This window comes from Schistocerca cancellata, chromosome 8 (assembly GCF_023864275.1).
Source record: "Schistocerca cancellata isolate TAMUIC-IGC-003103 chromosome 8, iqSchCanc2.1, whole genome shotgun sequence".
NCBI classification, from domain to species: Eukaryota; Metazoa; Arthropoda; class Insecta; order Orthoptera; family Acrididae; genus Schistocerca; species Schistocerca cancellata.
The window spans coordinates 260,004,725-260,017,345 of NC_064633.1; positions in this window are offsets into that span (position 1 = coordinate 260,004,725).

Here is a 12,621-nt window from a genome sequence, read left to right on the forward strand (position 1 = left end):
CCCTTCCATTTGTTCTAGACGTTCCTGGTTAGCCATTTTGCACTTCCTGTCAATTTGATTTGTCAAACATTTGTATTCCCTTTCGCCTGCTTCACTTGCTGCAGTTTTCTATTTTTTCCTTTCATTAGTTAAATTCAGTATCTCTTGTGTTTTTTAAGGATTTCTACTAGGCCTTGTCTTTTTACCTACTTGATCATCTGCTGCCTTCAGTATTTCATCTCTTAAAGCTACCTATTCGTCTTCTACTGTATTCCTCTCCCCTGTTCTATTCAACCGTTGCCTAATGGTCTCTCTGAAAGTCTCAGGAACCTCTGGGTCTTTCAACTGATCCTCGTCCCATCTCCTTAATTTCCTACCCTTATCCAGTTTCTTCTGTTTTATTCTGCAGTTCACAAAGAATAAATTGTGCTCAGAGTCTACATCTGCCTCTATAAATGTCTCACAGTTTAAAATATCGTTCATAATCTCTTTCTTAACATTATATAATTAATCTGAAACCTTTCGGTGCCTCCAGGTCTGTTCTAAGTTTACGTCATTCTCATACCAAGTGCCAGAGATGATGAAATTATACTCTGTGTAAAACTCTACAAGGCGGCATCGTACTTCATCCCTTTCCCCCAGTCCATATTCATCTACTATTTACCTTCCCTTCTTTTTCCCACTATCGAATTCCAGTCCCCAACCACTATTAAGTTTTTGTCTCCTTTAAGTATCTGAATATTTTTTTTATCTGCTCACACGTTCCTTCAACATCTTCATCATTTGCGGTAGTAGATGGCATTTAAACTTGTACTACTGTGGCGGTTTTGGGCTTGATTTTGTGTTTATACCCCTGTATACACCTGTTCCTCGTGCCACAGAATTTCACTATCGCCGACTATATCTAGCTTCAACCGATGTATTTCCATTTTTAAATTTTCCAAACTACCCGCCCGATTAAGGGATCTAACATTCCACGTTCTGATCTTTAGAATTGCAGCTTTCTTTCTCTTGATGACGACGTCCTCTTGAGTAGTTCCTGCCCAGAGATATGAAAAGGAAACTATTTTACCTCCAGAATATTTCACACAACCATATTAACCTTACAGTAGAGCTGCACGCCCTCGGGAAGAAATACGATTGTATTTTAAGATCACCCAACACATGGTCCAAAAGTTGTGAAAGATCTGCAGCCCCTTTAGCCAAGCCAAATGGTAGCGTATTAAATTAATACAGAATCCAATCCATACAAAAGCAGTAACGGGCATAGACTCCTTGCGTAATGCGATCTGATGGTAAGTTTGATTTAAATCATGTACAGTAAAATAACAAGCACCAGCAAACAATGCGAAATAATTATGTAGATCACGAAAGAGAACTGAATCCAAAATAACTTTCTCATTAGGGGCTCGATAATCGCCTGCCGGCCTATAACCCTCGCCCTCTCCGTTAGGTACGAGAAATATAGGTGAAGCATATGGGAAAGTCGATGATCTAATCATCACGCAGAATATCACTGACCTTTCTTCTTAATATTCTCATCTTATGGGGTGAGAGACGACACGGACTATACAGTACCAGGATGTCGTCGGCCAGACGGATTTAGTATTGAATTAGATCTGTTATTCCCAATATATTAGTCAATATATCGGGAATCTGTTCTAGAAGAGCCGTCAGCTGTTTAGCTTGATCATGACTGAGGCGAATAACCTTTAATTCCGAAGGATCTGCTTTCAAAGAACTGATATTACTGATAAAATAAGAAAAGAAAAGGCCAATTACTCAGACGGACGGAATCTAAAAAAAAAAAAAGGGTATTGCTAGCAAAATCTAAAACCAAGCAAGTCTGTTGAATGAAATCACATCCAAACAACAAGGGATCAGACAAGTTTTTAATGACAATGAACCTAAGAGGACCAGAAAAATCACAATTAGATAAACTGCCGCGTACCTCACCCAGCAGAGGCAACTCTTGCCATTGGCCACGCAACATCTCTAGGAAGAGGCGCATCTAGGAGGCATCCTACACAAATTACGAAACTCGGGATATCAACCATAGTAGAGGAAGGAAATGAAACTTTCAGAATCTAGAAGTGCGTAAACAGGTTCCTGGTTAAGCCCAATACAAACATATGGAAAAGCACATTTATTAAGAGAGAGAATACGCGCAAAATGAGCTGGTAGTTTACTCGGTAGAGTCTTACGCCGCGCCTTATGGCATCAGATGTTAGGTGTAGGACCACGTCTAACCTGGCACTCGGCCACAACATAGCTACTGGCACCACACAGAAAACAACGTTTACCGACAAATGAATCAGAAAGCGACAGCTGCTGATCACCATTTCGGATACGAGGTTCAGACTGAAAACCTTACCCCAATCTCGTCGTTCCTCTGAAAATCTACCTGCTTCAATAGTACCAATTAACTCATCTAACTCAACGAAAGTCATGGGTTTTTTCGCAAATACAAAACGCTACCGATCTTCAGGCTGCGTACCTTTCAAAATTTTCGAGATAGAGTCCTGTGCGGTAACCTTCATATTCAAAGCCGAGATAGCAATATGAACACGCTCAATATACTGACTCAGGGTCTCGGTAGATGCTTGTACGTAGCAATAGTGTACCCGCTCAAGTTCGTTATGCATACGTGGTGATAACTTTATTGTGCGAGTCGCGAGCTGACTTAGAGTACCTCTCCGACAAAGGATAAGTGCAAGACATCAGCATGAAATTCAAATAGGACAAGTACTGATACCTGTCGAACTTCATCTAAGTAATCAACACATAAATCGGAAATACCACTAAACAAACACATGATTGGGTTAGGTAATTTTGCAAATGCATCAGAGCCCAAACAACCAAGACCTCGAGAACCGACCTGTTTTAAATATAGTAAATGACTGTTGGCTAAATTATCCTGCTGTAAACTACCTCCTTCACTATTCAGATTCAATGAACCAGTCCTAACTTGTAGATCTTTCACTTGATTGACCAGCTGCTTAAGCCTTCCTTTGCTGATCACTAAGCTCAAGATAATTTAAGTCAGCAAGACAGTTATTCCAATGAGCCAAATGGGCTTGGACCCTTCACAATTGCGTTTAACTAGGTTGACTGCCTCCCAAAAAAAAAAATCTAATTACGAGACACTTCTTCCAAAGCTACAGAATCAGTAGGAATAGCGGCATCTATGTCTCCAACAGTGCCAGGGGCAGCGTGGCAAAATTTATCCAACACTGCGCACAACCTGGCCGCCAGTTTCAGGACGGTGTCTTTCACAGAAACTTGCCTTACCTTTAATTCATAATACCCGAAATTCATAAGTTAGGCAAAATAAGCATATTCCAAAGGCGATACATTCCTTTAAGTAAAACTTTAAATAAGATTCCACAAATCAGAACATTAAGTAATATAGCCACTACTTAAAATTTGCTAGCAGCCACGCAAACCCGCACGCTAAGGCATCAAGAACGCGCGTCAAACGCTGCCAATTAACACCAATGCGCTTTAACAGCAACAACCCCGATTCGCCATCAGTCGCTCAGAAAACGACTCCCAAGCTCATAAAACTAATCAGGGCTGTTAACAAACAACACTTAGATGAAGCATAAGCCAAACGAACAAATGGTTCAAATGGCTCTGAGCACTATGGGACTCAACTGCTGTGGTCATAAGTCCCCTAGAACTTAGAACTACTTAAACCTAATTAACCTAAGGACATCACACACATCCATGCCCGAGGCAGGATTCGAACCTGCGACCGTAGCGGTCGTGCGGTACCAGACTGTAGCGCCTTTAACCGCTCGGCCACTCCGGCCGGCGCCAAACGAACAAGTTACGCAAATATTAATGGCCATCTTCTCGACAAATGTCAGCATAAGACCTCTTAACAGTCCACCAAATTTGCAAAAATTTATCTTTAACCAAGCTTACAAAATATCAAGAAACCGTAGTATTGGTGGGGGTAATGTCTCTCTGGAAAACTTAATAAACGCCCAGAAAATAAGATGTGACAGTAATTTAACCAAATCACGTGACAAGAAACCCTGTGCGAGCAAACAATTATGTAACGAAAAATGACAAGCTTACCTCTATGAGGTGGTACTTAATAAATATATCTTACAAGAAATACTTCCTTCCGTGGTATTTAAATATGGAAATCTACGACAAGATTTTAACCCATATATTAAATACAGGAAATTTGTGCAACAGCAGACAAAATATAAAATATACACTCCTGGAAATGGAAAAAAGAACACATTGACACCGGTGTGTCAGACCCACCATACTTGCTCCGGACACTGCGAGAGGGCTGTACAAGCAATGATCACACGCACGGCACAGTGGACACACCAGGAACCGCGGTGTTGGCCGTCGAATGGCGCTAGCTGCGCAGCATTTGTGCACCGCCGCCGTCAGTGTCAGCCAGTTTGCCGTGGCATACGGAGCTCCATCGCAGTCTTTAACACTGGTAGCATGCCGCGACAGCGTGGACGTGAACCGTATGTGCAGTTGACGGACTTTGAGCGAGGGCTTATAGTGGGCATGCGGGAGGCCGGGTGCACGTACCGCCGAATTGCTCAACACGTGGGGCGTGAGGTCTCCACAGTACATCGATGTTGTCGCCAGTGGTCGGCGGAAGGTGCACGTGCCCGTCGACCTGGGACCGGACCGCAGCGACGCACGGATGCACGCCAAGACCGTAGGATCCTACGCAGTGCCGTAGGGGACCGCACCGCCACTTCCCAGCAAATTAGGGACACTGTTGCTCCTGGGGTATCGGCGAGGACCATTCGCAACCGTCTCCATGAAGCTGGGCTACGGTCCCGCACACCGTTAGGCCGTCTTCCGCTCACGCCCCAACATCGTGCAGCCCGCCTCCAGTGGTGTCGCGACAGGCGTGAATGGAGGGACGAATGGAGACGTGTCGTCTTCAGCGATGAGAGTCGCTTCTGCCTTGGTGCCAATGATGGTCGTATGCGTGTTTGGCGCCGTGCAGGTGAGCGCCACAATCAGGACTGCATACGACCGAGGCACACAGGGCCAACACCCGGCATCATGGTGTGGGGAGCGATCTCCTACACTGGCCGTACACCACTGGTGATCGTCGAGGGGACACTGAATAGTGCACGGTACATCCAAACCGTCATCGAACCCATCGTTCTACCATTCGTAGACCGGCAAGGGAACTTGCTGTTCCAACAGGACAATGCACGTCCGCATGTATCCCGTGCCACCCAACGTGCTCTAGAAGGTGTAAGTCAACTACCCTGGCCAGCAAGATCTCTGGATCTGTCCCCCATTGAGCATGTTTGGGACTGGATGAAGCGTCGTCTCACGCGGTCTGCACGTCCAGCACGAACGCTGGTCCAACTGAGGCGCCAGGTGGAAATGGCATGGCAAGCCGTTCCACAGGACTACATCCAGCATCTCTACGATCGTCTCCATGGGAGAATAGCAGCCTGCATTGCTGCGAAAGGTGGATATACACTGTACTAGTGCCGACATTGTGCATGCTCTGTTGCCTGTGTCTATGTGCCTGTGGTTCTGTCAGTGTGATCATGTGATGTATCTGACCCCAGGAATGTGTCAATAAAGTTTCCCCTTCCTGGGACAATGAATTCACGGTGTTCTTATTTCAATTTCCAGGAGTGTAAATTAAAGGCAAAATTCTTAAAAACACTTAGGATCACAATTTAGCCTCAAAACATTTTGCCATGGTTGACTGCCGAAACACTTACCTAGAATATGACGGCACAAGAAAGCTAACGGCCATATCAATGGGAAAATCTAACATTAAGGTTAACCATTGAATTTAGTCTTTCAAACTGCTTATAGTCAACACAAATACAATACAATGAAGCTCTTAGTGGTTCTCAGATTCCCCCAATAACGAGACAGTTATATATACTGAGAAATATTCAACTAATCAGGAATATAAATAATCTCAAGTAATGGACACTTAGCTCGGATAATTTACTGAAACAAATATTTCAGAAAGCCATCAAGTTCAGGCAATAAAATCAGGCGTATTGTAGTGTGAGAAATACTGGCCATAAATGCGCGATGTAGCAGATACGTGATAATCATGGAAATATCCAGTGCGGCTACCAGCATCACACAGGTATTTTGAACGAGGTTTTCTTTCGATCAGTTATTCAGATATGGTCTACAAATAAGGCACTTGTAATTTCTTGAGTGAAGACCTACTGTCATTAGTTGAAGTTCTGTTAATCTTCTGAAGAATATGAACTGAAAATGAGAGCTATGTAGATCTTGTTTACTCGTTGAAACTGTTCTCGGAGCCACCTTAGAAAATTTCACGTTCATTTCGACCATTTAAATAGACAGAAAACTGGAAACACAGCCATTACTTCGGACTTCTCTTTTGCATGTTACGAATCGCTGGATGGTTGATTAAAAAATATCTGAAATCTACAGTATCTGTTTAAATCCTGGCCAAGTCACGGAAAGTAGCAGTAACATTCTAGCAATAGTACAACAGCTGTTTACAAACTAAAACATACCACAAATACATCGCCTAAATAAACGGTCTACGTTTTACAGCGTAGTTATGCTACTAATTCTAGGACAAATACGATTATTAGTTTTAAGATCAGCAATTCCCATAATCCAAGTTTTAGAAACTGTATTTTAGAGAAGTATATTTAACTTATGTTAACAACTCGCTCAAACCACCCATTCCATCGGTCACAGCGTCAATCAATAGCAGCGCAGAACGCTTACAGACTAACCTTATTTTGCTCTGAACTTCCGGCATAAGAAGTCACCCTCGTCTGCCAACAGCCTTGTCAAAGGGGATGGAGGAGCGGACAGAGCTTCCAGGTACTCTTTGGCCCTTGCGGTGGGAAACTGCCCCTACAAGGCAGGAGAATTAGAGACGATCAAAGACAAGATGATGCAGAAGGTGATGGAATTCACTGCATCAACGACACATAATCTGTATCCATAGGGTATGCTCCCTGAAATGAAAGAAGTGTTATGATGACAACTCCTTTGGCAATAATTGAGAATTAGGGCTCATTGGAGGCTCGGGGAGGGGACCACTGGGAAGTGACAATGAGAAAACGGCAGAATAACCGATGAATCAGCAACATTGTACGAGTCGGAGCCTGAAATGTCAGATATTCGAACGTAGTGAGAAATCTAGAAAATCTGAAAAGCGAAATGCAAAATCACAGTCATGATATATTGGGGAGGGGTGGCGGAGCATTCGGTGAAGTGAAATGGAGGGAATATATGGATTTCTGGTCAGACGAGTGCCGCCCACAGCAGCTGAAAATGGTGTTACGAGAGGAATAGGAAAGTAAATCTTAGAATGAGCTACGGAGAATAGATTAGTGATAGGATTGTCCCTCATCAGATTCGACAGCAAATCAAAACCTACAACAATAGTACAGGTAAATGCCAACGTTGCAAACAACATATGAAGAGACAGAGAAGGTACATTAGGTTACTGAATTCACTATGTAAAGGAAAATGTAAATATAATATCATGGGGGATAGGAAGACGGTCATAAGAGAAGGAATGGAAGGAAACGTTAAGGGACAATATTGGCTTGGCAGCAGTAATGACAGATCAATTGAATTATGCATAAATTTTAGGTGATGATAGCGAGTACACTGTTCAATAATCTCAAGAAGAGGAGGTATACTTGGAAAAAGATCTGGAGACACTGGAGGATTCCAGCTATATTACGGAATGCTCAGACAGAGATACTGGAGTGTAAGGCGTAACCCAGGAGCAGACAGGGACTCAGTTGACAATTTAGTAATAATGAAGAGTGGTCTGTAGTTTAGGAGACTCATAGAGAAGAATCAGTGTGGATGAAACAGAGGAACTGTTGAATAGTGAGACGAGTTTGAAGTTGTGGACAGTGCAGTAAGGAACACTACAGTAGGCAGTTGAAGGATAGTGATCGTATATAAAAAGGGCAATCATTGATGGTCGACAGTTAGACAAGGGTACAAGGAAGATGAATCTGAAGAAGTCTTTGGTAACAAGTCGTTGAAATAAGGAAATATAAGAATATTAAAGAAAATATAAATCCACTAGAAAGAAATAAGAAAGAAGCGCAGGGCAGTCAATGTGAAATAGCTGCAAAAAAAAAGACGTGAAGAAGTCGAACAAGAAATGATCGTCGGGAGAACAGACTTAGCATAATTTAGAATAAAAAAAGCCCTCGCTAAATGCTAACATTAAGAGGAAAGAGTGGACTGAGGGCTTGTATGAGGGGAAGGACGTGTCTGATGGCTTGATATAAAATGATATAGGAGTCGATGAAGAATACGTAGGGGATCCAGTAATAGACATTGAAATGACTTGAGATCCAATGACGCTAAAGGGGCGGATCTAAATTTTTAAATGAATTGTGAAAAGTGGCAACTAAACAACTTTTCAAGTTGGTGCGTAGAAACTGTGAGACGACGTATCATCAGATATTCGGAAAAAAAATTAGTAAGGCCAGAAATGTGAGAAAACGACAGCAGAATCAGCTTAACAGCTCATGTTCCAAGCTGCTGACAAGAATGGTACACCGAAGAACGGAAAAGGAAATTGGGGATCTATTAAGTGACGATGAGTTGGCTTTAGGAAATGTAAAACCACGACAGAGGCAGATCTGTTGTTGCGCTAGGTAATCGTAGCAAATCTGACGAAAAATCATGACACGTTCATAGGATCTGTCGATCTAGAAAAAGCATTCAACAGTGTGAAGCGGTGGAAGATGTTCGAAATTCGAAGGAGAATAGGAGCAAACTGTAGGGAGAGACGGGTGATGTAGAAATAGGTTTGAGCAAGAACCAAGGGAAAACCATAAGACTGGAGGACCAAGAACGACGTGCTCGGATTAAAAAGGGTGTAAGATAGGGCTGCAATATTTCGCCCGTATTGTTCAATCTATACTTAGAAAAAGGAATATCGTATATGAAAGATTCAAGATTGGGATTAAAATTCAAGGTGAAAGATTATCAGTCATAATATTCCCTGATGACATTGGTATCCTCACTGGAATTACAGAACGTGGATTGAGAGTACATGGGAAAAGACAAAGGTAATCAGATGTAGCAGAAACGAGAATAGTGAGAAAATTCATACTGTATCAAAACTGGTGATCATGATGTTGACGCTGCTACCGTGGAAGCAAAATTACCTATGGCGAAGGAAGCAAGGGGGACGTTAAAAGCAGTCTAACACAGACAAAGAGTGCATTCCTGGAGAGGCCCAGCTTAGACCATAAATTTAGACGAAATCGGTGATCACTGAATTCAAAACAGAAAATGACTTCTTAATATACAAATCAATCAAGGCAGCGTCTTCCCACACGGACCCATGTCGACCGACAGCGTCTAACTACAAATATCTGTCTGCACTAAAACTAAACATCGGCAGTAAAACTCTCGGCGTGTTCGCTCCTGGTTGGCCAACCATAAGCGACTCATCAAACTGTTTCCTCCTACACTCAAACCTAGTATTGCAAACAAGAGTCATGTTTTATGAGGTCGACTACACGGTACGTAATATATTTTTACAGTGCCTGAGATTTAGAATACGCAGAATAAAATCACTATTGATAATTACTTTCAACAGGCTTTCCTTTAATTTTATGGAAGGTTGTTTTCACTTCACTGTATTCTGAAATTGTCCTTCCTACGGCCATTTCGTTTTCGAATAAGAAACTGCTGTGCCTGTTTCCAAAGAAGTGCGATGCAATATTCCTTCGACAGCCCCTCATGTCCTAAGGAACAACCACTGTGGTGACTATAACTGCTATGAAAGGCGTGAAATGTATTCGCAGTTGCGAATATAAACCACCTCCAGCTGTATAATGGAATCACGACAGTAAAAATTTATGGCGAACTGGGGCTCGAAACCGGATTTACCACTTTAATTTTAGTTTTGTTTCTTTTTTAAAAATTACTCATTAAATGAAAAATTATGTTTTTCGCACCAGATGAAAAATATGCCTCCTCCTCTGCACTTATGTGTTTTTTTGTTTTATCAGAAAAGATTGAAACTGAGTAGTGCAGTTGTTGCATCAAATTGGGGCTAAATGCGTGGAGGGGACTGACAGAACTTAGTACATAACTGCTGACGCTGCAAAATAATGAGTAAAGTATGTTGGTAAGGAAGCCATGAAATAAAATCGAATGATGGAATCCATACCACCAATAACGTGTGCATTGTGCGCTGGACTGGAAATAAAAACAGCCAAGCATCCTTCATCAGTTAAGACGAAAAATTAAAAAGGAGCACATACCGCAGGACAGTGCAAAGGGTCATGGAGAAACACTCCCATAACTTAATCAAATGGTTCAAATGGTTCTAAGCACTATGGGACTTAACACCTGAGGTCATCAGTCTCCTAGACTTAGAACTACTTAAACCTAACTAACCTAAGTACAGTACAGACATCCATGCCCGAGGTGGGATTCGAACCTGAGACCGTAGCAGCAGCGCGGTTCCGGACTGAAGCGCCTAGAACAGATCGCCCACAGCGGCCGGCTAACTTCATCATCCAGATATGACTTCTCATCCTGTCTAAGGAATATCCTACGGTGAATATCCGACGGTGAATTGTGCACTGTTCTATCATCATCTTTTAATTCTACACTACTGGCCATTAAAATTGCTACACCAAGAAGAAATGCAGATGATAAACGGGTGATCATTGGACGAATACATTATACTAGAACTGACATGTGATTACATTTTCACGCATTTTGGGTGCATAGATCCTGAGAAATCAGTACCCAGAATAACCACCTCTGGCCGTAATAACGGCCTTGATACACATGGGAATTGAGTCAAACAGAGCTTGGATGGCGTGTACAGGTACAGCTGCCCATGCGTGCAGCTTCAACACGAAACCACAGTTCATCAGGAGTAGTGACTAGCGTATTGTGACGAGCCAGTTGCTCGGCCACCATTGACCAGACGTTTTCAATTGGTGAGAGATCTGGAGAAGCTGCTGGCCAGGGCAGCAGTCGAACATTCTCTGTATCCAGAAAGGCCCTTACAGGACCTGCAACATGCGGTCGTGCGTTATCCTGCTGAAATGTAGGGTTTCGCAGGGTAGCGCCACGGATCGTAACACATCTGAAATGTAACGTCCACTGTTCGAAGTGCTGTCAATGCGAACAAGAGGTGACCGAGACGTGTAACCAATGGCATCCCATACCGTCACGACGGGTGATACGCCATTATGGTGATGACGAATACCCGCTTCCAATGTGCGTTCACCTCGATGTCGCCAAACACGGATGCGACCATCGTGATGCTGTAAACAGAACCTGGATTCATCCGAAAAAATGACGTTTTGCCATTCGTGCACCCAGGTTCGTCGTTGAGTTCACCACCGCAGGCGCTCCTGTCTCTGATGCATCATCAAGGGTAACCACAGCCATGGTCTCCGAGCTGATAGTCCATGCTGCTGCAAACATCGTAGAACTGTTCGTGCAGATGTTTGTTGTCATACAAACGTTCCCATCTGTTGACGCAGGGATCGAGACGTGGCTGCACGATCCGTTACAGCCATGCGGATAAGATGCCTGTCACCTCGACTGCTAGTGTTAGGAGGCCGTTGGGATCCAGCACGGCATTCCGTATCACCCTCCTGAACCCACCGATTCCATATTCTGCAAACAGTCATTGGATCTCGACCAACGCGAGCAGTAATGTCGCGATACGATAAACCGCAATCTCGATAGGCTACAATCCGACCTTTATCAAAGTCGTAAACGTGATGGTACGCATTTCTCCTCCTTACACGAGGCATCACAACAACGTTTCACCAGGCAACACCGGTCAGCTGCTGTTTGTGCGTGAGAAATCGGTTGGAAACTTTCCTCATGTCAGCACGTCGTAGGTGTCGCCAGCGGAGCCAACCTTGTGTGAATGCTCTGAAGAGCTAATCATTTGCATATCACAGCATCTTCTTACTGTCGGTTAAATTTCGCGTCTCTAGCACGTCATCTTCGTGGTGTAGCCATTTTAATGGCCAGTATTGTAGCTCCTCCTGCAAGTGATGATCCAACTGCACAGAGGGTCCTGTATCGCACAGGATGAATAACTGGAGACGTATTGTCTGTTAATAAATAATTCAAGAACAGTCTTAATCGCATTTATTATTGTCAACCCGACGTAGGGGTCATCTTCTGGGCCTTTACACCTCTGGTCGGCCGTTATGTAGACAGGAGTGACACCACCAGCAGTCGACCAATGGTGTAAACGCCCGGAAGACGACCCCTACGTCGGGCTGAAACCGGTTGGCGGTATTGTAACAATCATAAATGCGATTAAGACTGTTCTTGAATTATTGATTAATCATACTAATTACTACTTCTCTACTTCTCTCCACAACCATGTTGTCCAAAAAGTATTGTCTGTTATTGAGTTACGTATGATTTTACACTGTCGGTCATGCACAGACGTCCAATGTTTTTATTAGGGCTGTCGTCAAAAAAAAAAAAAAAAAAAAAAAAATACTCCGCGTGTCTGCAAAACCAGGATCAAAAATGGTTCAAATGGCTCTGAGCACTATGAGACTTCTGAGGTCATCAGACCCCTAGAACTTAGAACTACTTAAACCTAACTAACCTAAGGACATCACACACATCCATGCC